The sequence below is a fragment of the Vulpes vulpes genome, chromosome 6 (genome assembly GCF_048418805.1).
Source record: "Vulpes vulpes isolate BD-2025 chromosome 6, VulVul3, whole genome shotgun sequence".
Classification (NCBI taxonomy): Eukaryota; Metazoa; Chordata; class Mammalia; order Carnivora; family Canidae; genus Vulpes; species Vulpes vulpes.
In genome coordinates, this window is record NC_132785.1 from 5,029,359 (window position 1) to 5,055,068 (window position 25,710).

Genomic DNA, 25,710 nt, shown 5'->3' on the forward strand with positions numbered 1-25,710 from the left:
GTCCTCCTGACCTCAGAATTTGGCCTCTGCTTGAGGAGCACTCTAGAAAGCACAGCATTTGCTCTCTAAGACTCCATCGGACCCCCTAGTATCTACGCACCTGATCCTGATTCCACATCACATCAGCCTCAGTAGATGGAACCTGCCCCCATTCCAAAGGTTCCTCGGGGAAAAAGAGACACAGGATGTTACCTTTGGCCCTCAATACTACCATTGTTGGGGAGCCCATGAGGAAGGGGACTTCAGGGGAATTCTTAAGGAAAAGGGATTCTTTCTGAACTTAGCCTCCCAGTGCTTTTGGTTGGAAAAGAGAAATTCATTGCAGTATGACCTTGACGGCGGGGTCAGTCATGAGCTGGTCTTTCTTTTGACAAGTGTCTGAGTCCCCGGGTCCACCAGCTGCATCAATAGGAGGAAAACACGCGGCTGGAGGATTTGAGTATCTGTGAAACAGCGGCGGTGACCAAGGTAAGGGCTTCACGGACCTGCCTCTGGATCCCGCCCTCAGCCCCCATTGTCAGAGTCACCCAGGAGGTGCTAGGACAGGCCCGAAGCCCCTGTGGAAATGGCTCTTACAGGCATCACCCCAGTGACCTAACTGACATGAGCAAGTCACCTCACCTCCCTGGGTCTTCATTTCCTCGCCTACAAGCCGAGCATCAGTGAGCTAGGACGGTGTTTCTGGAAGTGAGTGCCCTGCAGCATTAGTCCTTTGAGTCGCTCCATGAAGACAAGAACTCGATGGCCTAAAACAAGGGGGTCACCAGGTGCGTTGTTGCCCCTCACATTTGGCAATGTCTGGAGCCATTTTTGGTGGTCACAACGTGAGGAGAGGGCAGGGGTGCTCCTGGCATCTAGTGGGCAGAGGCGAGGGATGGGGCTAATTGTCCTGCCACCCACAAGAAAGGTCCCACAGCAAAGAGCCACCTGGCCTGATATGCTCTGACATAGAGGAACTAAAGAGAAACTAAAGAGTTGGGGGTATACGTGACACATTCGATCACGTTCTTTCTCATTATTCTATCTCATTCTTTCTTTCACCCGAGCGTAATGAAGGCAGGGGGCTGCGTCACCTTAAATGTTCTTCAACTTGGAATTGGTCAAACTTGTTTGATCTTGGACCCCTGGGTCTCCGCACCCCCACCAACCTGCTCCCATAACCTCACCACCCTTCTGCGGACCCGCCTCTAGAGTGGGCCACGCGGGGGGGAGATGCTGGCTAGGGGCTCCCTAAAGTAGTTTTCCACTTCTGACAACCTCTTAAAGACATTTTCCTCTGATGGGACACGGTAGTGTGAGTTCTGAAGACAGCTTGGAATCCCGCTGCCTGAGTTCAGGGCTGCGGTGGGAGCTGGGCGGCCTTGGACAAGGCATCTCTAAAATGGCAGAAGTAGCACGGCTCCCTCCATGGGGGTGCTGCAAGGGTGGAGGGGGTAAGCCTGGTGCGGCCTGCAGGTCGGCATCCAAGGCCCCGATCAAGGTCAACCCTTAATATTTAGGTGCTTGCCTCGTTGCTATTTTGATTTTGCCATTTCCTGACGACGTCATTTCCTGGCTCTGTGGCGGGTCAGATCTGCTCACGAGAGGGCGCTGGCAGCCCAGCCTAGGCCGAGAAGGTTCTTAGATCTCCTAGGAAGGCCAGGCCCCTTTGGGGGTATTCAGGTCTGATTTCTCAAGAGCCGCAGAACCGCAGATGGCAGGGCTGGAAGAGAGCCCGCGGATGATTTAATCCACTCTTTGGATTTTGCAATTCTCAGCCACGGGAGGTTAAAGGAGGAGCCGGTGAGTGGGACTCGGGAAACCGACCTAGTAGCAGGAAAACCGGCTTCGGGGATAGTCTCCGTGGTGCTGGGTGGCAGGACAGACAGTCTTATTTTTCTGGAAGCAGAGAAGCCATCCAATGGGTTAACAGCAATGCTGGGCTGAAAGGAAGGGAAACCACCGGTATGGCCATGGGCGGAGGGGGGACCATGTGCCCTTGGACCACCTGGGAAGGGAGGGCTCCTGGGGCATAACTCCTCCACCTTTTGTTTTGTTTTGTTTCTGGAAGAAACCTGGGTCTCTAGTTTCCTGCACCTACATTGCTTAGTGGAGATAAAGAGAGTTTTGAAGGCTCCATATCAGGTTGGAGACCCCATGACAACAGCAACATGGAAGGTGAAGGTCTCAGGAGTGCAATGTCCTTGTAAGAGAGCCTGCAGGGGTGCGGAGCAGGAGATGCTCCCCCTTCTCTCCCACCCCTCCCCCCTCCTTTTCCTCTTTCTCTTTCTTGGCTTTCCCTTCCTGCTTCTTAGCTCTAACAGTAAACACCTTTGTGATTTTGCAATAGCTTCAAGAATTACGGAAGTTGCGCACACAGGGCAGAGCGTACCCATTCGCCTCGGCCTAGCTTCCCCCCAGTGTGGGCATCTCACCAGCACTTCTCTGGGCGTATGTAGGTATGTGATTCCGAGACTTCTGTGAATAATGGCAGGAATGGTGCCCCTTTACCCCCAAGCATTTCGGTGGGTAGTTTCAAAATAAATAAATAAATAAATAAATAAGGACATAGTCTTACATAATCAGAAGTCAGTAAGGAAAATCAGAAAATGAATATCGATATAATGGCCCCTGGAATAAATTTTGAAGAGTAAGAAAAAGCTTTGAGGTGAAGACGGAGGAGAAGTAATTCTGGAGGGAGGAAGCAGCTCCCTTGCTTGGAGGTGAGAAAGTGTGTGGCCCTGGGGACCTGGTCAGCTGGCGTGGCCTCCGCCGAAGCCTGTGCACAGTGCGGTGGCTCATCTCCTGGCTCTGCTCGCCCCGTGCGCTCCTCAGCCTGCTACCATTTCCCTTCGTCTTCCCTTCTCCCCTCCTCCCTGGAGGGCCCCCACTCAGCCTCAGAACCCAGTGGATGTACTTCCTCTCTCCAGCTGCTGGATGGTGGTAAGGAACACAGGTGCGGAGTCCAGTGGGCCTGGGTTCAAATCCTGCCTCTAGCATGTTAGCAAGTGAATAATCTTGGGCAAATAGCTAATGTCTCCGAGACCCAGTGCCCTCTTGAAAGGTCGTGGCTGGTGCCCCACTGCCTGTCACAGGTGTGGCAACTCTGGACAGGCTCCTCACTTCAAGACTGGCAGCCCGTCAAGTCCTTCCTGTGATTTCTGTTTCTGGGCCTTGGTTCTCACGCTCTTCTCTCTTGCAGATTGCCCCACCTATGCATGCTGCATTAAATTTAGACATGGGGTTCGACTTCTTCCCCATTTTCAAAGAGGAATTCAACATACTCACCACTTTTGAGCTTAGTAAGCTCCTTGAAGATTGGAGGGGCTGTGGGAAGATACCGTGTGGCCCACTGACTGGCCTTCTGCCCTCTTGGGGCCAGTGTGTCGGCCCCCTGGAACTCTGCTGCCACCAAGAGCCCGGGCATGCTCCCCCTTTGGTCCATTCATTAACCAAACTTCCCCCTTCCCACAGAAACTGAAGATTAGGACAAAAAGTTGGATCTCAAGGTAGCTGGTTTGGAGGTGACAGGACAGGTGACCCCGCGGTGGCCCTCACGGCTGTCTGGTAAGTGGCTTGTCAGATTAGTCCAGGTCCCACACCCCACCTGCCTTCTACTTTCTCAACCCTTTTGACTACTCATTCTTAAGATCCTATGACATCGTCATCACTGTCACCTCCAAAATATATTTTTTAAGATTGATTTATTTATTTGAGAGAGAGAGAGAGAGAGAAAGACAATGTGCACGCAGGGTGGGGGAGGGAGGGGCAGAGAGAGGTAAGGAGAATCCCAGGCGGACTCCAAAGTGAACGCAGAACCAGATGCAACTCTCCATCGCATGATCCCAAAATCAAGACCTGAGCCGAAACCAAGAGTCGGTCACCCAACTGACCGTGCCACCCAGGCGCCCCTCACCTCTGAAATCTTAACTTCAAAGCCTCCTGTTGTCTGAGCATCATCCCTTGACCCCCCAGACCACTTACTCCACTGTGATGCTTAATTTTATGTGTGACTGGATCAAGGGATCCCCAGCTGTCTGGTTAAACATGATTTTTTTTGGGGGGGGGGTGTCTGTGAGGGTGTTTCCAGAAAAGATTAGCATTTGAATTGGTTGACTCAGTAAAGTAGATGGGCCTCCTGTGGTGGGTGGGCATCATTCCATCGGTTGAGGGCTTGAAGTGAACAAAAATATGGAGGAAGGAGGAACTCACAACCCCCCTTTCTTTTCTGCCTTGCTGTTTCAACTGGGACATCTCGTCTCATCTCCTCTTGCCCTTGAACTAGAATTTACATCACGGGGCCCCTGGTTCTCAGGTCTTCTGACTTGGGCCGAATTATACCACTGGTTTTCTTGGGTCTCCAGCTGGCAGATGGCAGGCCCTGGGACTTCTCAGCTCTCATAGTCACACGAACCACTTCTTCACGATAAATTTCTTTTATATCCTGTTGTCTGTATTTCTCTGGAAAACACGAATACTTCTGTTATCCTCACTCCAGCAATTCTTCAACACTATTGAATCCCTCACTATCTTGGCCCTTATTCTTCTCATTATCAGTCACCCCATATATTCAGTCCTCTGACCTCATCTTTCTCTACCTCGTGCTCATCGGCTGGGCTTCAGCCACACCGGCCTCCTCTCTCACATCCTGTAGAAAAATCTAGCCTTGGTGTTCATTGTTTCCTCTGCCTACAGTATCGCCCCACTTTTTGCATTTTGTTTTTTAGCTAAAAGCAATTTGTGATGAATACATGCAATATTTATAAGATACATATCACGTTTAAAGAAAAACAACATACCTTATATTCATGTACCCACCAATCACCAGTCATTTAACTGTCAAACTTGTGAGCTCCTCCCTGATCCCAGCCCACTCTGAGATAAATGCTAGCCTGAATTTTGTATCGAGCATCCTCTTGCTTTTCTTTATGGTTGGTTGGTCTGTATCTCTAAACAGGGTTTAGATTGCGTGTTAATGAAATCATAGTATTTCTGCCACTTGCTTTTTTTTCACTCTGTTCTATGTTCCTGAGGTTCATCATGATGTTGAATGGGGGTGTAAGGCATGCCTTTTCGCTGCTATATCGTATTTTATTGCACTAAAATATCAAGATGCAATTATCGATTTTATAGCCTACCATTGGTGGACATTGAGCCTATCCCACCTTTTGCTGTTACAACAAAACTACGAACATTCTCAGACACATCTCCTAGTATACATGTAAAAGTTTCTCTGTGGCACATACCTAGGTGTGGACTAGTCGTTTGGAGGATATAAGCATGTCACTACTTTCCAGGTAACACAGAATTACTTTCAAACTGGTTGCACCAATTTGTCCTCCCTTCAGCCGTGAATAAGAATTCCTGTTGCTCTATATCCTTGCCAATATTTGGCATCGCCGAACTTTTGAATTTTTGCCAGTCTGATAGGTATTAAAGTGATATGATAGCTCATTATGCTCATTATGCTTTCAATTTGCATTTTGCTCATCATTTGCCTCGATCTCTGCAGGCTGGTTCCTTCCCTCTTTGTCATTCAAATTTGAACTTAAACCACCACCACCCGGAGACAACTTTGTCACTCAACTACATTTATTTTAATTCTTACCATCTGATATTTCCTTTTCTCTCTTTTTTAAAAAAATGTTTGTTGGCCTATTTTATTCCTTCCTACCCAGGCTTGTACATGGTAACTCCTTCATAGATTTATTGCGTATTTGTTGAGCCAATGAATGGGCTAACTTCAATTCTGTTCAGACCAATACCTACTGGTTAACGGTGCTGGCTTTCTTTGTGTTGGGTTCATGTCTCTCTTTCGTATTGCTTTCGTTCTCTTCTCATACATTCTCCATTGTCTTTGTTTCCATTACTGTCCACTTTTCTCTTTGTTTTTTTTGTTTTTTTTTCCACTTTTCTCTTTGGTCTCATTCTTGCTAAATTCTTTCTTCTTGGCAAGGTCTCTCTCTCTTGCTTACACCCTTGTTTCATGTTCTCAACCTTCAGGAGACCCTACTCGGATCTTTCAAAACCAACTTCTCCTGTACCCAGCTCTCTGTCTCCCTGTTTGGCATCCTCTTGGGCAATGGTCACTCAGAAGCAGTCTGGATTCTAGACGACAAAAATGAGAAGACCAGACAAAAGCATCATTCATTCAAGTCATCTGCAAAGAACCCAGAGAAAGAACCCTGTGGGTCCATGTCGTTTGTTAGAGGTGATTAACTCTAGAGGCAAAAGTTACATACTGTCTGGAGCTCGTTTCGATTTTAGCCTTCCCTCACGTATGCTGTCAAACTTCACAACCCTGGTATTGCAGTAGTAGGAAGTGAGGGTGAATGTACCTGGGAGATAGAGCGATATATCACCCAACAAAGTTTTAAAGGCAAATGAGGGGTAAAGAAATTAATTTTGAGTAGTGGAAGTAATCTTAACTTTGTGTGTGTGTGCGATACTTTTCTGAAATATACTACCATGTTACTTCTATATTTAAAATTCACTAGAACACAGATTCAGCTTTCATCATATTTTTCAAATGTTGTTCTAAACAGCAGTTATTGAATGCTGCATAAGCATGGCAGATTAACAACATGCTCCTTTCCCTCTTAGGATCTTATTAAAATGACTGGAGAGGAAAAAAGAAAATACAAAAGTCCAAGAGGACAAAGTGAATTGGTTAAGAAACAGCATCAGATGAAAGAGACTTCAACAAAATTTGGGGCGCTAGAGGATTTGTAACTAATGTTGGTTACATGAGCTCCCTCTCGAGAGGAAGCACGGTGGCAAGTTGGGGTTTTATTTTCAGACCCACAGAAAGGTTCTGAACAAGTGTGAGGTGCCATGAGGCAAAAGGCTGAGAACCCGGAATTTCCTAGAAATCTGTCGGGAGCGGTTAAGACACCCTTCCCTATCTTTGTGAAGTTTAGGCAACTGCCTTCTTGCTGGACTGAGAGACTGGAGGCTTATTCTTTAAAGAAATTGAACTTAAGAAACTCAGGAGAACCACAGTGAAGGAGAGTGGGGAGAGACAGGAGTACAAGCTGAAAACAGGGGAATTAAGTGAAAAATCTGCCCTTGGAATAGTAGGCTCTTCACTCCCTCCCCACACTCTGCTTTCAGGAATTTGGCAGGCAGGCTTATAGTCCTCCCCAACCCTGGGGTGAAGATCAGAGGATTCTTTGCTGGACCCTTCAAATGGGCCTAGAGAAAAGATCCCAGATGATGACACTGGAGGATCCTCCAATGAAAAAGCAAACTTGCTTATGATCTCCCTGAGATGAGGCCCTTAACCATCCACAACTAAGCTTCATGCTCAACTATGAGTCAACAGGCAACATTATCAGACATTTTTGAGTAGCTTCCAAAATGAAAGGGATGAGAGAAAGAGAGAGAGGGAGAGAAAGGACATTGAGGAAACAGATTATGCTGAAAATAGGAAAAAATAACTTTAAAAAGTCAATGTTCTGTGGTGAAGGAGAAAGGATGAGATTATAAAGGGGCAGCACAAGGGGGATCTTAGTGGTGATGTATTTTATGGGATCGAATGACAGAGAATTATACGAACACTTTGCACCAATGTCAGTTCCTTAGTTTTGATATAATATTTCAAGTATGTAAGATGTAACCATCGGGGGATACTGGGCAAAGGGGTAAGAGGCACTTGGCACCTCCCTGTACTATCCTTGCAACTTCCCGCCAATTCTAGAATTACTTCATAATAAAAAGTTAAAAAAAAAAAAAAAAAAACGAAAAACCTAACATCCCCAATGAATTAAGAGAAGACATTGAATCCAAAACAGGAATGAGAGCCTGTAAAAGTAAGCAAAGGAAGAAACATTTCTTTGAGGTTAAGAATGATACTTTTCCAAAAAATTAAAAGGCTACGAGATCATATGGAAGAAATCGCACATAAAACAGAAGTGAAATTATAGCAGTGGATGATGTGAAAAATAAAAGAGATAGATCCATCTAGAATGTTCAATATGAACTACCAAGACTTTCATACAGAAGAGAAAAAAAGAGGAGGAGGAAGTAGTAAAACGAGACAAAGCAACGCGACGAGATAAGCTCTGGGAACTGGAGGGCCGAGTTCCAGGTGACAGCGCTCACGGACTGCCCAGCGCAACAACCCAAGAAAGACTCACAGCAAGGCTCATCATTATGAGCTGCACGACACGAGAGATAAAGGTTCCAAAAACTTCTGGAGAGAGAGACCAAAATAATAATAATAATAATAAAACCCCAGCAATCTACAAAGGCTCACGAGTCACCACCTCCGATTGCCATCCAGAGTTAGCAGACAAGGGGCCTCGCTGAGCCGCAGCGCCCTTCCACCCTGAATTTATAAGCTACACACATTGAGGTGAGAAGAAAGGCATTTTCCGAGCCTTCACATGCATTGCCTTCCTTTTATACTTCCCTAGGAAACTACCAGAGTGTGTGGTCCATCAAAACAAAGGGATACATCAAGAAAGAGGAAGAAGGGGGTCCGGAAAAGAGAAGATCTAGCACAGGAGACGGAGACTGTCAGACGAGAAGTCCCGACATGGCAGTGGACAAAAATGATGGGAGAAAACGTGTTCAACAAGTACGGGCGGGAGAATGTCCAACTTGGAGCAGGAGGCCAGGGCTCCCGAGAAAAAATGCTAAAAGTAGCTGATAGGTTTGGGTGCCTGGAATACGTTACTGCTGAGCACGTGACAATAACGAGGGGCATCTGGGATGGCTCAGCCATGCATTGGGTGGGCCTGCCCTGCAGCATAGTGGTTTCACCAGTGTGATTACTGGGTTTTAGAATTTTAGAGCTGGAAGGTGTCTTAGACATCATAAATCCATGGACTTGGACATCCAGATCCTTGGTTTTAAGGTTGAGGATCCCGAGAACCTGCAAGTTTTGGCACCTTGCCCAGGTATGCAGTGGCTGCAATGCCATATGAAGTAGAAGCCAGTTGTCTTGACTTTTTATTATTTATGACTAGTATTTTTTGAAATTCCTAAAGGAAGATGAATTTTCTCTGAGGCTCCTGCTGAAGAATCTTCAGGCTCCATGTGTTGTAGGGATTCAGGAGAGGGGCCAGGTTGCGTCCTGGGTAGGAGCGTAGTGTGGGGAGGCTGAGCACGGGCTTTCGAAACAGATCTGGGTCATGTTCCAGCTCTGTCTCTTATTAGGAGAGTATCTTTGGAAAAAGTGCAAAGTACTTACATTCTTAAAATTTCGGGCAGCCCGGGTGGCTCAGCGGTTTAGTGCCGCCTTCAGGTCAGGGTGTGATCCTGGAGACCCGGGATCGAGTCCCACACTGGGCTCCCTGCATGGAGCCTGCTTCTCCCTCTGCCTGTGTCTCTGCCTCTCTCTCTCTGCGTCTCTCATGAGTACATTTTAAAAATCTTAAATCTTAAAAAAAAAAAAATTCTTAAAGTTTCTTGGTAAATATTCCACCTCCATGGTTGCTATGAGGATATAGAGATACAAAAGCAAACTCTTTGGTGATCCCTCTTGTGGTAGGCAGATTAATCATCCCCCCCCCCCCCCCCCCCGCAAAGATGTCTCCATTCTAATTCCTGGAACCTGTGACTATGTGATGTTCCCTGGCAATGCGACCATTACGATTTCAGAGGGAATTAAGGTTGCTAATCAGCTGATCTCGAGGAGGTTGTCCGGGATTACCCAGATGGCCTGTGGCCATCACAAGGGTCCTCAGGAGGAGGACAGAGAAGAGGAAGCACCAGAGAGATGGCAGTGTGAGGATCACTAGGCCTGCCACAGTGCTGGCTTCGAAGATGGAGGAGTGGGACCATGAGCCAAGGAACGTAGGCAGCTTCTAGAAGCTGGAAAAGGCAGGAAAATGGACTCATCCCTAGAGCCTCCAGAAAGAACACACCTTTGCTGACACATGACATCAACCCAGTAAAACCCATTTTGGACTTTGGAGCTCCAGAACAGGAAGATAATACAGGTGTTTTGTGTTAAGCCATGGATCTGCCGTAATTATTTATAGCAGTGGTAGGAAATGAATAGACCTTTCCTCTGAACATCATGCCTGCTCCCCCAGAGCCATCTTTACATCATCTTCTGGAAGATGCAGCTTTTTGGAGGATGCGCCTCATAGTGGTCTGAGCAGAATCTGCTCTTAACACAGGCCAACCAAAGCAGAAAGGCTGCTTCCTGGGGGGGCGGGGGGGTGGGGGGAGCGTCGCTTCTGTCTTGCTGCTTCTCAATTCCTTTTTGCTCACTCAGAGCTGAATCAAAAGCAAGGGCTCACATTTGGGACCCATCACCCTTGGGAATGCAGATGTACCCTAAAAGAGCCGGTGATCTGAGAGTTGGGTTTTTTTTTTCTTTCTCTTGCCTGATCACACCTTTTAGTTAGAGCTGCCCTCTTTCCAGAAAGCAGCTGCCCTCTTGCAAAGTGTCAGATGCTCTTTGCCAGGAAAGGGTTGAGAGAGGGAGGCAACCATGAGCTTCCGTGTGGTGACTGGAGGTGGTGGCAGACGGTTTGTGGTCTCTGCCCCTTGCAACACTCATCATCCTGTTTGCCACAACCCTCTGATGCAGTGTGAAAGCCACGGAGTGCCTCCGTGTGACCCACTTCCCCACACTGGAGCACAGGTTGGGGTGGAGGGGGAGGCTTGCATGTTTGACAAGCACGTGCTCCTGAAGTTCCATCCAATTTTCAGCAGCAGAGACACCATCATGTGATCATGGCCAGGGGTGAGTTTCTATAAGAAAAGGAGGAAAGGCAGAGCTGGGCTCCACCTGGTTTCGGGGCGTCGGTGCCCGCAGCTGCCCTGGCGCCGCTGATGCCTGCGCTGACTTGGGCTGTGGAGAGGGGGGGCACAGCAAGCTTCCTCCTTGTTGCTCGGCGTCAACCATCTGTTCCTACTTCTGGAACAAGCCGTGGAAGCGTGGGTTACTTTTAGCTTCCCCTTTTTCTAGATCGTTCCTTTCCTTTTAGAAATGAAATAGCTAAGACTGCCTCCTGGTAGAATAGGAAAGCATTGCCCCCCACGCGCTTAGGGTTTCTGTCACATTTGCGCCCCACGCAATTCAGAAGGATGACAAAATTAAACTATTAGAAAATGGGGAACTTGTGTTTGGGAGATGCCTGGGTGGCTCCGTGGTTGAGCGGCTGCCTTTGGCTCAGGTCGTGATGCAGGGCCCTGGGATCAAGTCCTGCATCGGGCTCCCCTCTCCTTATGTCTCTGCCTCTCTCTCTGTGTCTCTCATGAATAAATAAATAATCTTAAAAAAGAAAAGAAAAGGAAGTAGAGAATTTCAAATAAAATCCATTGAGATAAACCATAATAAGGTTCCGTTTTCCTCTATCAACTGATTAAATAGGTCAAAGGATAATCCTCAATGGTGTTGCTGGGTGTGTGAAATGTACCCAGGTAGGAGGTGCAGATTTTCCAGAAAACAAATCGGCTTCTTGTCTCAGGAGCCCTCAACATGTTTATGTTTATAAACCCAAAATGATACCATTTTTAAATCCATCCCTTTAACACCTCATGCTTTCAGTTTCTTCACCTGTAAAATCAAGCAATGAATAGACACTATTGAGTGATGTGAGAAACAGAATAACGGATAACAGGCACACAATGGTGTGCCTGGAGATCCTGAGGCATCATAAAAGATGAAGAAATAAGAAGTTTTCCAGATAAAAATTGTTGCAACATCACAGCATAGACATTTCAGGCATTGACGGTGCCGTGTGCTCGAGCAAACCTAAAAAACACTTCAGGAAGAGAGCTTTGGCTCATCCACTTCCCATTCAGCTCTTGAAATAGATCTCTTAAGATGTCTCAAAGTTATGTAAATTGGAGATCTTGATTTAATTCAGACATATTGTCATAAAAAGGGCGTAGGAAAACATAAGAAAACCGCACGTATTATTTTTATGGGCTACTGCTGTGCCGACTTAGTGTTCTGTTGAGGGAACATTCTGGTGAGCACCCTGTTCCTGGAATTGAGTGTTTAGTGTGGGCTCACCACCCTTTGTCAGCAGACACTGTTGTAGAGCTAGGATATGGGTCTATTTGAAGGTTTTCAAAGAGCTTTGAAGATGGAACTTTCTGGGCCCCCGAGGAAAGGGAATCCAGATGCTTTGGCTGGGAGCTGTGGGCTGTGGTTTAGATAAGGAAATCAAGTTCTCTTATGAAAGTAAAGGACTATAGCCGTTTGGGACGACGGTAAAGATGGTGTGTGAAAGGAACTCACAGAGAATAGAGAATAGAGAGCTCTAGTGGTTCTAGGATAGGGACCCAGTGACCTAGGCCCTGAGCAAGAGAGTGGCCAGGATGGGGAGGAGACACTGTCAAGGGGGTAAGAGGAAGGTCCCAAGGAGTAGACCGATAGGCCTACAATCAGTAGGTGCTGGGTCCCTTGCATGCACCCAAAAGCCACCTTAAATGGGGCCTTCATCGCCGCCCACCCAGGCTTTACCTGTGTGGAGACCACCATCCCCTCCATCTCCGAGCTGCACGCAGGAGGAAGCGGGCTCCTTGCCAGCTGACAGACTGACAGGGCGACCCTAGCAGTGCCGCAGGCTTGCTTCTGTCCAACTGCCCTGTGCAGACACCTCCCCACAACTTCCCAGGATACCTATAGACCCAAAAGGAGCATCGGGGGAGCCCCTGTCCTGTGCTTGGGCAGGGGTCCTGCCAAACTGAGCAAGATCTAGACTGACCATCAGGCTGAGGGGTGCGTAATGGCATCCCTGATACCTTCATAACATAATATTATTGTCCCACTTCTTTTAAAAGGATTTGTCTTTACACAGGAAATATCCACTGTGTCCACTGAGACGTAGGAGCAGCTGCAATTCCACTTGCTCCGTCAAAGAGGGGCGGGCAAGGAGCTGGATCTAAGAGCCAGGATAACACACCCTGTAGTATCCTAACGGAATGAATGCAGTTGGAATCCAAATACAGGGACAACTGAGGGCTCCTTGAGCCTTGCCAAACGGAATACTGTAGATGACTTGGGGTCTGTTTTTGGGCATATCTCCAAATAGAAAGGGAAATGAAGATGAAGTGAAATGAAATTGGAAAGCGATAGGATGATATATGATGTGTGATGTTACAAAGAAATGCCCTTGTCCAGATGCTGTTTTAAGAACTGTCTATGATCATGCTTTCTGGGCCAAGAGAATCCTTAGTTAAGGTCAACTGGAAATCTGGTGTTCGAGCAGATATTTCCCAATTAGATAATGACTTTTGGTAACTGTCTCTGTATCTGTCCCAGGCCTTCGGGAGACTATCGATCTGGTCGTTGAGCCAAATTTTGCATTACTGTAAATTGCTTGGGTAATTCTTACTTTTTTAGGGCCTCACTTTTCAAATTAAAAGTGTATGACAGAAGCAGGAGTGACCCGGGGATCAAAAAAAGCAATTAATGTGCATCTCTTTTTAGTACAAAAATTTATACAACCCATAAGCTAGGGGATATTGAGCTAGAGCAAAAGCAAAGGAGGAAAATCAAGCTATTATTTCTACCATTCTAAGTAAGCCCATTATTCTCACCAAGCTTTAAAAAATTATAAGTGGTTTGGCTGAGTTCCTGAGGAATATGGCCATTTCCCCCCATAAAGTACCAACTTAAGAGAAATCTAGTCAAAATCCTATTCTGGGCATATCCCTGGCCTCTGCAGAATTTCTAAACATCAGCTTTCTGTATCTGAAACATACTGAACATGTAACTGCTTCAGATTTTCCTAGTGGTCCCACAAATTCAGCAAGTGAAGTGGACGTGGAAATGTTGAGGAGGGTCAGACGTTTCAAACCTGACGTGACACTTGGAGGACTCTGACCCCAATCCTTCTCATGCTCCAGGGGTCAGGAAACGTCCTTTCCAGTTTTCAGGAGCAGCTGGGATAGAAATCCTCTCAAAAGGGTTAGGGAATTCCAGGGCCCTGGGTTCAAGCCAGGCCCGTGGGCCTTGTGCGGCCTGATGGTGAAGCTGCTGGGGCTGCTCCTCTGAGCATCAGGGACCTGGCAGGCGAAGGGTGGAGGCAGCAGGGGGCAGCACCGGAGTAACTTGAGCCTCGTTTTCCTCAATCCTTTATAATCTCTTCCAAGGACAGGTTCTTTCCTGCCTCTGCATGAAGTCTCTGGTAGGTGCCAGAAGTCCTTCCTACCCTTTGGGGTCGTAAGAGCAGTATCACCACGGCAGCAAAGCATCCAGTCGGGTGTGACATCACACTGGAAGCTCCTAAACAAGTGAGAATAGTGTTGGCTCAGGCCTGAAGCCCACAGTGGGGGACCGGCCCCCGATCAACTGTGCCGCTCACTCTCTGGCCACCCTCCCCCAGCTTGCTCTCCCATCGCTTAGTGGATGGGAGACCCTTTCCAAAAGGAATTGGGAGAAAAGGACACAGTCTCTGTCACTGGCACTGTCGTGATGGGGAATTGGGCCTCTGGCCTTGGTGGATGCTCCCAGCTGACGCCATCTGGGGCAATTCTGTGGCTTTTTTGGAGAGACCCCAACTCACCAGGAAGAGAGAGGGTTCTTTTTTTTTTCTTTTCTTTTCTTTTTTAGCAGTTTATTTGGTTCCTTTTAGTTTATTAAATGTTTACAAAGCAGTACGTTTGAATCATTCTTTGTGTCACATTCTATCAAGTTCGATCAGGACTTTGGGAAATTTAACCTGTGCTTTTCTTTTTTCTTTTAGTATGCTTTTCAGGAAGCCTTGAGCAGTGCCGGGGATAAGCTTGTAGTAGTTGACTTCGCAGCCACGTGGTGTGGACCTTGCAAAATGATCAAGCCTTTCTTTCATGTGAGTATGAAACCGGTTCTGCTTTAGAAGAGATTCTGTGTTTCTCGGGTTGGTAGTGGCAAAGCTGGCCATCCTGAATTACCCTCCTGGCTAAGTCTATCAACAAGCAGTTCATGAAACAATCAGGTGGTGGTTTTTTTTCCTCAAGGAATTTGCAGCTCTGGGTAAAACCATCCCCTCATTTTGACTCTTTAGTCTTGAGCTTCCTGGGCACCTGGGCCATGTTTTCTTTCCATGTTTCAATGGGGAACCTCACCTCCAGCGGGCAGCAGAGACCACAGGGTCCTAGAGACAAAAAGCAGATGTAACTCAACTGTTGTGGAATGTTCTATATACGACCTGGATTTGGAAACTTATCATTTTACTTTATTTATTTATTTATTTATTTATTTATTTATTTATTTAACTTTAAGCATTTAAAAACAGAAACAGGAGTCCCATCTTAGTCACATAACAGCTGCTAACCAGCAGCAAACAACAGCTTAGCAACCTTAGACGAGGTGATATCAAATACATGCATAAGGTGCTAACATGTCAACAAAGAGAAGCTAAGTTGGGGAATTATTCTGACAAAGACTCAGAGGCAGAACAGGGTGGAGCAGGTGAGAGCTAAGGGTTGCCTAGTAATGTCTGCGGGGAGCAGGGACTATGATGAATTCTGTCCTGGTAGATGTTGGGCACCCGATAGCAAAGCAGACCTTGCGTGCTTACGTCTGTCCCTAGGCTTTCTTGGTTTGTTGGTTCAGAAGACTTTTTTTCCCCTTCCTTTTCAGAGGTATACAGAGGTATGAGGAGGAAAACAATTGACCAGAGGTGGTCGCTTTCTTCCTTGCCAGTAGGTCATATAGACCAGCGTTGGATGAGGTGAGAGAAGCTGACTCCCCACCCCACCAGCCCCACGGGATCATGGGCAAATCAGTTGGCTTACCCGGGCCCCCAGCCTAACATATAAACCTAAATGAAATCAGGTTTAAAAGAGAATTAAGGGCAGCCTGGGTGGCTCATCAGTTTAGTGCGGCCTTCAGCCCAGGGTGTGATCCTGGAGACCCGGATCAGGCTCCCTACATGGAGCCTGCTTCTCCCTCTGTCTGTGTCTCTGCCTCTCTCTCTTTCTCTCTCTCTCTGTCTCTCTGTCTCTCATGAATAAATAAATAAAATCTTAAAAAAAAAAAAGACAGAGAGAGAGAGAGAGTTAAGAGGGCTGCCTGGGTGGTGCACTTGGTTGGGTGTCCAACTCTTGATTTTGGCTCAGGTCGTGATCTCAGGGTACTGAGGTCTCTGAGTTCAATATGGAGTCTGCTTAAGACTCTCCCTCCCTCTTCTTTTGCCTCTCCCCCCAAAATATTAATCTTTTTAAAAAAAGAAGTTAAGACAGCTTGAAAGGAAAAAGAAATGAGCTAAAAACACATTACTCTAGTAAAGGGAGTATGTGACTCTTTCCTGATGTAGTTGCTTGGAGTGCATTACAAGCTGTATTTGTTAACATCAAGTTTTGGAGATAACAGAAATATTCAAAATATTGGCAGTTCGTGCCTAAAGCAAGGTAGAAATTGAATGCTCTTCATTTATAAAGTGGGCATACAAATTTGACATGGTGGCTTATAATGTCACAAAGGACGTAGGCCCCTACTGTCTATTTTCAACATCACTTCCTGGCCCAAAATTGCTACTGGAACTCCAGCCATCCTGTCTGCATTCCAGGTAGCAGGAAAAGGGAGGGATCAAAGGGCAAAAAGGGTCTTCTCTCAAATCAATCTGTTCTTTTTAACCAGCCTTCCTGGTATCCTACCAATGCTTTCACTTACATTTTTATCGCCATAACTTAGTGGTGGGATCTAGCTGCAAGGGAGCCTGGGAAGCATAGTATTTTTATATTGTGAGGCAATTGTGCCGAGTCAAAGATCAGGATTCAATTCCAAAGGAGAAAAAAGGAAAAAGGAAATGTGGTGTGTAATCCACTTTCCGTACACACGTGTAACACTAAGAAAAAATGATGGCTTTAAAAATCTCTCCTTTCCTTTGGTATATGAACGTGCTTTGCAAATTATAAAATATTTAGGCAATGTAATCTGCTTTACGATGAATGGTATGTAGAGTCTGAAGCGATGCCAAGACAGTGCACTATTTGATGAGAGATTAAGTGAGCAAATTAGGAGTATTCAAATCATAGAGTCTTTTTCTCCTGATAAATCACTTAAAGAGTGTGAGGAAATACCTGAATTCTTTTTAAAATAAAGAATATTCTGACAATAGATCAGAATATTCAAAATTGTGAAGTGCAATATATTATTAGAGTCACTTTCTCCAATTCTGTGGAGTATTTATCCAATTGAATAAATATATAGAAAGTCTCTGCCATGTGCCAGGCACCATCCTAGAAAATGCCTTTAAAACCAGTGAAAGGGAAAATAACATACCCTATTTTTTAAAAAGGAAAAAGGGACAATTTATCAGGATGCAAATTCCATGAGGACAGGAACTTTTGTCTGTTTCATTCACTGCTATGGTTGAAGTGTCTAGGACAGTGACTGGCATACAATAAGACCTCAATAAATATTTAATTGAATGAATGAATGAATAAATAAATAATAAACAAATTCATCCGAGAAAATATTGACCTACCGCTTACTCTAAAAAAATACAACAACAACAACAAAAATTTATTGGGGGGAAAAACCCCACAAATCAACTCAGAAGTATGTATATGACTGTTTTATAAAACAGGGATATTTCCGAGGAGCAGTACATTAAATCATATTTATAGCTGACCATTTAAAGGTGTCATATGAAGATTTGTTTTGTAAAACAAAGAATCCATGCAAAAAGGGAATAATCACCCTTGTTCTAGTTGGCAAATCTGGATTTTCCAAAAAGGGGCAAGTGCATAAGGTAGCCTCAACTCCACTTTGACAGAATATGAATTCATAACCAATATGCAATTTTAAAATATCATATCAGTTCTATAAAACTATTTTTTTCTATGACACAGTTATCAACTTGGAGAATTGAGTGAAGTTAAGTTTTTTTTTCAAAATTCTTCCTCTGGTGAAATAATTAAAGGAATCATTCCAGAGATTCCTTTTCTTCTTCATGCCCAACATCCGTTCTGCTAATTTTACATTCTAAATATTTCTGCAAAATGTCCCTCCCTGCTACCACTCTCATGCCTGGTTGGAAACCCCAGCACCTTCTCTGAATTTTCCAATCTATTTAAAATGCACAATTGATCGTGTTATTCTTCTGTTAAAATCTTCAGTGACTCTTTAGCAGCTAATGATACTTCTTAGCACGTCGCGTGAGAGCCTTATGGCCCACCCTGTTTATTTCCCTGACCTTAGGCCTTGTCTCCCCAAATCCTCTGCTGTAAACTTTACATCAACCCAGTCCATTTGGCTTGACAAATAGGCCCTCAGGAACTCTTCCCTGAATGTCCATGATCGGCTCTGTGCTACTTCACTGCGCTCCTGCCATGCTGGGCATACCTCTCTGTCTTGGAACATTCCACATTATACTTTATGCGGAGAGCCTATATTTCATGGCTCCTAGCATCTAGTTGGTGCTCAATTAATCCCTGGTGAATTGAACTCAATGGAAAAAAAATGATCTTCAGGGAACACTTTTTGAAAGTTTTATTCAAATAAAGTTGATGTGATTATTATTTATTTTCTTTCTTCCACTACAAGACACAGAATCTTCATGTCTCCCCAGAAGGCCCTTTGGCCTCCCACACACATGTCCTCCAAGTACCATTTTCTGATCAAACATACAGCACTTCTTATTGGTGAAAAATAGCAATTCCTGACGTGTCAGAAAAGAGTGGCTAGATCATCAAAATGGCTTGGCATTTTTGATTTGTGCAGTTACTGGTTTCTGAGATTAATTGAATTTGGAACATTTGCATTGTTTGCTAGCCAAAGGAATCCTATTTAAAGACTAGAAGTGCTTAACTAAGCACAACGTGGGGAAAATGGAAAACAGGTTCAATTTTTTGCCATCAATCTCTCCTTCCTCCTTGTCCCTTAAATGTAATGAAAACAACAAATAATAATAATAAAAAAATCAGAGATCTTCAATTGACATTTACTTGGAAATGTCCTTCTGTTGATCATTGAAAAACAGGAGAAATTGGAGATGTATGTGTTTAAAATCAATATAAAAAGAAATCATAATGCCCTTGAAGGCAGCCATCAGGGTAGAGGAGAAGAGAGAATTGGGTTGAGTCTGGCAAGATACACACCCTGACATTAAAAATAAGAGCTACCTTTTTCCGAGCACCTGCTCGATGCCAAGTCCTGCACCAGGTACCTTGTCAGTCATTCCTGTGAACCTCGGGCATGGCCTCCACATCTCTGCTCTCCTCCACCTTATTGGAAGTTAGGACCCTGAGGCTGGGGGTTTGAGAGGGATGGAGTTGGCCCAGCAGAGCACCCAGTCACCGCTTTGAAATAGGACACTCCTTGGGCTTCCTGAGCAACCAACTCTGGGGCCTGGGGCCGACCCTGGAACCTGCAGGAAATGGGGTGGTGCACCTGGCCTGCTCCCTGCAGCTGTGCCAGCCCGGGGCTGGAGAGTGCTCTGGGCTGCCTTGGTTGGGGGTCGATGCTCCCCCATTTCCACCCCCTGTGTCTCTGGCAGATGGTGACACCACGGAATCTCTTCAAATTGTCACATGTGGTGTGTTGCTGGAGGGGCAGTTTATGGGAGACAATAATCCAGGGTACAGGCCCAGGGGTATGAATTCAGTGAAAGTAAAGCACTTCGTCTACACTTAGTTAAGGGGATGCTTGAACAGTGACTCCAATAAGTGACTTCTGAGAGCCCCAGGGCCCAGAGCATGTTACATAGTTCTCCCTCCTTAGGTTCCAAGCAGGAAATGACAATTCCCAGCAACAGGGGACTTAGGAGGCCCTGCCGGCCCATCCCCGACACCTACCTTGTGCCACAGCCAACTAAGCATGCAGGTTCCGCACTGAGTCCTGACGGTGGCCAAGAGGACGGGGCAGAGAGCAACCAGAGCTGGCATCCAGTTTTTCTGAGCGAGGCAGAGTATTCCTTGGAGCTGCATTGATCAAACCTTTGAGCTTAAAAATTCTGCTTTTTGAATAAGTGCATAAGTGATAATATTCATGATTGCTGCTCCAGATGAGACGCCAGCATTTTGTCATAAACAATGTAGGTCTTATAGAAGAAAATCCCCCAAAGGCTGAATTATTATTATTGTCATTATTATCATTATTATTATCATTATTACATCAGTGAGGTCATACGGTATGTGTTCCTGGATGCGGAGACTCTGTATTGTGTGGGTATCAGTCTTCTTCGACTTCTAACAAAAATTCAAAACAGCTTACAAAACAACTAAAGGCTTTAATAAATACTGTAGAAAATAAACATATAAGAATAAAAAGTATTGAACAGGGGCATCTGGGTGGCTCAGTGGGTGGAGTGTTTGTCTTTCGGTTTTGGTTCAGGTCCTGATCTCAGGGTCGTGGGATTGATCCTCGCTTTGGGCTCCACACTCAGCTCAAGGAGTCTGCTTGGGATTCTCTCTCTCTCTTGCTCTCTCGCTCTCTCTCAAGTAAATCAATAAATCTTCAAAAAAAGTATTGAAAAAACTAGCAATGAGTGGGGACTTTTTCTTTGAGATATATTAAGATGTGGTTTCAATTAAAATAATTAAAACAGTGTGGTGTTGGCATCACATAGACAAGTTAATGGAATAGAGTAGAAAGTTTAAAAAGATAGGCCTAATTATCTTAGAATTTAGTGCATCATAAAGATGGCATTTCAAGTTGGTCGGATGAAGCTTCAGTAGGTAATGAATGGGACACAACTTCCTAGCATTCTAGAAATTTGGAACAGCACCTCACGTCCCATACTAAAGTAATTTTGAGATGAATCAGGATTAAAATGTAAAATAAGTGGGGATGCCTGGGTGGTTCAGCAGTTGAGCACCTGCCTTCAGCCCAGGGCGTGATCCTGGGATCCTAGGATGGAGTCCCACGTCGGGCTCCTCTGCCTGTATCTTTGCCTCCCTCTCTCTGTGTCTCTCATGAATAAACAAATAAAAGTCTTTTTTTAAAAAAGTAAAATAAGTGAACTACAGGTGGATATTTATGTAATTTGGGGAGAAATGTGGACTTGCTAAGTTTAGCAGTAAGAGACGAAAACATAAAGGAATAGATTGATTAGGACCCACATCTGCTCATTTTCCCTTAACCCCAGCCCCACTGCTCTCCTCCCTGCTTCTATGACTTCGACCTTTTTAGACTCCACATATGTGGGAGATTTTTCATTTTCAATATTTTTCATTTGGTGTTTGGCTCATTTCGCTTAACATCCTCCTTAGCATAACACCCTCCAGGTTCATCCATGATGATTTTATAACCTAAAATTTAAAATCTTAATGTCAAAAAACTCCCCACTTGGAATGAAAATAAAAAGCAGGGGGTTAATGGAGGAAAAAACCTTTCATCATACATGGCGGGAGGCTAACGTTCTCAGCATACATAAAGCATTACAAACCAACAAGAGGGACATATGAATAGAAACATCAGAAAAAGATGTAAAGAGAAAAATCACAAAAGATGATAGAACTATGACTATTTAACATGGACTCATATCCACTTTGTTAGTAATAAAAGGAAGTAACTTAGTCATATGCATTTTCTATCTAATTGGCAATGTATATAGTTAATTAGTTACCTGAAATCAATGATGTTGTGGGTTTGGGAACAAGGGCATCTCACACGCTGCTGGGGAAAAGCTGAACAGATATGAGGGTAACAATTTTATCTTAAGAATAAAAAGCTAAAAAAAAAAAAAAAAAAAGAATAAAAAGCTTTAGGGATCCCTGGGTGGCTCAACGGTTTAGCGCCTGCCTTTGGCCCAGGGCACGATCCTGGAGTCCCGGGATCGAGTCCCACGTCGGGCTCCCCGCATGGAGCCTGCTTCTCCCTCTGCCTGTGTCTCTGCCTCTCTCTCTCTCTCTCATAAATAAATAAATAAATAAATAAATAAATAAAGAATAAATAAAGAATAAATAACTTTAAATCCCTGCAAAATGTCTATCTAGCGATCTTAATGCCAGAAATTTTTATTAAAATAAAAAGAAATCTAGATTTTGGCAGAGATTTAGCTTGAAGAGTTTTTATTAAAGTTATTAAATCTATTGTTACGATAAACACTTAGGATAGTTTATTCAGCAAGAGAATTTTAAATGAGCAAGTTAGGTCACATCCATGATGACTTATCAATATTGGATATAAATAACCTAGAAAAATGTTTGCAATATATGATCGAGGCAAGAAAGACAGAAAAAATTGTTTTGCACACAGATGCAAGTATTCTTGAGCAATAGCTTCTATAATAATTATGATGAAAATACATGTATAATTTAATTTTGTTATTTAAAGATTTAGTTCACCTTTTTCTTTCTTTTTTTTTTTTTTTTTTTAAGATAGAGAGTGAGTCATGCCCATCACCCTGGGGGAGGAGCAGAGGGAGAGGAAGAAGCCAACCTTCCGCTGAGTAGGGAGCCTGTTGCAGGCTCCAAACCAGGGTCCTGGAATCATGACCTGAACCAAGGCCAGATGCTTAACAGAACGAGCCACCCAGGAGCCCATGTTATTGTTATTTGTAACAGCTTACTGGGTGTTAGGAATTGTGGAGGTCTCCGATAGTTCTAGATTTTAACATTCATCCCAGAACATTCTTCCTTCCTTCAATTTTTTTTCTTTTTTTAAAGATTTTATTTATTCATGAGAGACAGAGACACAGACAGAGGGAGAAGCAGGCTCCCTGCAGGAAGCCCAATGTGGGACTCGATCCCAGGACTCCAGGATCACACCCTGGGCCGAAGGCAGGCGCTCAACCGCTGAGCCACCCAGACGTCCCCCTTCCCTCAATTTTCAATTCCAGAACTCTTCCTTGGAAGAGTTCATGTGTTTTGGGAAGAGCTAATGCCATCTTTCCCAGTTCCAGAGATAGGCATGCGGCTCAGTCCTGGCCAATCAGACTATTCCCTCCATGAAGCTATAGAGCTTTGTTCATATGTGAACCTGACCTGTGAACCAAGCTGAGCCAATGAAAATCATCCCTAATCTGTTTTAGTGTCATGGTTGGTGCAGACAGTGCACTTTTCTTGAAGGTTCCTGACATTCCAGTACCTGAACTTGGAGTCGTCCTTGGCCATCCTTGCTACCTGGAAATGAGGCAAACTTAAAAGCGTTGCTCAAGGATAGGTGACAGATAGTTGGATAATGCCTTCATGACAGTTGGGAGTTCCTGAACTGGCTGCGCCTGAAGACACAGGCCAAAACGGATATGAATACACTTCCTTCAAGTGGGTTTCTGTAGTTTACAATCAAGATTTTCTTGTTTGTCAGTCTTGTGTTCCAGACGTTTTCCTGTGTGTTGCTTGTTTTTTGACCTTGTCTATGATGATCTTGGATGTACAGGGATTTAAAAATTTTTACCTAGTCAATCCATTCATCCTTTCTTTTGGGCTGCATTTCCTGCTTTATCTATCTATCATCTATCTATTTATTTATTTATTTAAGATTTTATTTATTTATTCATGAGGGACAAAGAGAGAGAGAGAGAGAGAGAGAGGGAGAGAGGCAGAGGGAGAAGCTTCCCATGGGGAGCCCAATGTGGGACTTGATCACAGGACCCCCGGATCACACCCTGAGCCGGAGGCAGACACTCAACCATTGAGCCACCCAGGTGTCCCTACATTTCCTGCTTTAAAAGAGCTTTCTGATACTAATTTTTATATTTATTTATTTATTTATTTATTTATTTATTTATTTATTTATTCATGAGAGACACACAGAGAGGCAGAGACACAGGCAGAGGGAGAAGCAGGCTCCATGCAGGGAGCCCGACGTGGGACTCCATCTGGGGATTCCAGGATCACGCCCTGGGCCAAAGGAGGGCGCTAAACCGCTGAGCCACCCAGGGATTCCCCTGATTCTAATTTTTTAAGAAAATTTTTAATATTTTTTATATTTTCAATTTAGACCTTTGAAGAATCTAGAATTTAATTACTGTGTGTGGTGTGAGGCAAATAATCCCATTTTTAGAAAAGAGTAATATAGGGCACCTGGGTGGCTCAGCGATGAAGTGACAGGCTTGATTTCTGCTCAGGTCAAGATCTCAGGGTCCTGGCATCCAGCTGTGGTCAGTCTATAAGCTCAGGCAGGAGTCTGCTTGAGGACTCTCTCCCTCCCCTTCTGACCCTCTCCCCTGCTCGTGCTCTTGCTCTCTCTAAAATAAATAATCTCTTTTTTTAAAGTTATATGTAAACGTGCACATATACACATGTACAGGTTATCTTTGATTTTCACTGGGTGGCATTACAAGGAGAACTTTTTGTCTTAGGTTTTGTTTTATTTTCAAATGTTTGTGTAATAAGTATATCTTGGATCACTTAGATTCGGGGTTACACTAACCATGAGGAAACATGAGACTGGGCTCTAAGTGTATATCATATTTGTCCGAATGTCTAGGTGTATTTATTTTTCTGCAGCATCTCTAAGATATTGCAAGTTCCTCTGAAACCTGTTCTTTCTTCCCTATCTCAATTTATTTTATTCCCTATCTCAATATATTATCCTGTTACTCAAAGCAAAAATCAACATTTTTTTCAATTAAAAAATAAGTGTACTTATTCTTCCAAGAAATATTTCAGGGTCAAAGGTGAGTATTAATAAGCCACTAGATTTTAATTTTATTTTTTATCTTGTTTTATAATTATGGATATATTAAATTTTAATACATGTATTTGTTATTATGTTATAAATACCCCCTTCCAATTACGTGTGTGATATGGTAATTACTTCTATATAAATAATTTCGTTCTTTTGCTGGTGAATATGGTGTATACTTCTCAAGCAACATTTTCTTATTTCTGTTTAAAATCAAACTGAATTTCAAGGAGAAGCACATGAGTATCCCAATTTATTGAAATCAGTAGTCAGAAAAAATATTTTGCCTGGCTTATCTTATCTTTGATTTGAATAGTACTGAATGAGTCACACACATACACCTGACATAATGTGTATTTTCTGATATTCTCTAAAGATAAGACTCCTGTATAAATTTCATTTAATTTCATCAAGTTTCATCACTAGTAATGATATTTTGGATTTAAGTGCGCATAAAAAATATGCCAAATATGAAACAATTCTATGCCATTCTAAAATTCAGTCGTTTGAATATCAAAATGCTTTTACCTTCCTCTTATCAAACACTAATTCTTCAAGTCTCAAGTTCTAATGTATTCATACGTTGCTCTGCAATGTAATTTTTTAAGTTTTACTTTATTTTCTTGCCAGGCTATCATCAAAGGCTGTTGAATCCTGGCACCAGCCTATGGAATCAGGCTTTGTGAGATGAAGGTCAGGGTAACTGACCAGAGATTGCACCAATTTCCTAAGAGCCTGGGTGATGAATTCAAACAACTAAATACAGGGCTGGAATGGGTCTTTTATTCCCTTAAACAGTCAACAATTGAAATGGTTGGCACTGGACAGATTTCCACCGAAATTCACCAAGAGGACTTGGATACTTGACTTCGAGTCCATATGTGGCACAAACCCCACTGATGACTTTAAAAAGCTAGCTTACTACTTGGAATGGGTGCACGAAAATGCCAGTTGTAAGATAAACCCTCTTCTGCAAAGTTTTCCTATCATTTCTTGTTTTCTGGTAAACATGCTCTGAATGAAATTTTCTAGATCTTTGCTGAAATCCAAAGACCTTTAACTATTCCTTCTTAAGTAATTATTCTGCAACAGTTCCTAAACAGTCACAAACTTTTTCCCAAACTGGCTGGGATTACAAAGAAGAGTTACAGAAAATAGAAGCTATACTCTCAAAGAAATGAATTACTATGTCCATAAACCTTAATGGCTTTTAAAGCGGGACTCCTAAATGATCACATGACTTATCAACTCAGAAT

The 25,710-nt window shown here is 44.0% G+C and overlaps 1 long non-coding RNA gene across 5 annotated transcripts; it reads left to right on the forward strand.

Moving 5' to 3' along the window:
• Nucleotides 1–1,622: 1,622 nt before the first annotated feature.
• LOC112933920 (uncharacterized) lies at nucleotides 1,623–11,225 on the forward strand. 5 transcript variants are annotated; one of them, XR_012001980.1, is made up of 7 exons: nucleotides 1,623–1,782; nucleotides 2,051–2,157; nucleotides 2,330–2,438; nucleotides 3,182–3,281; nucleotides 3,454–3,546; nucleotides 5,983–6,190; nucleotides 6,583–11,225. It is a non-coding gene; the product is annotated as an uncharacterized lncRNA (long non-coding RNA). The 5 variants fall into 5 exon arrangements; XR_012001977.1 differs by having other exon boundaries at nucleotides 2,330–3,281; XR_012001976.1 differs by having other exon boundaries at nucleotides 2,330–3,546.
• The last annotated feature ends 14,485 nt before the right edge of the window (nucleotides 11,226–25,710 follow it).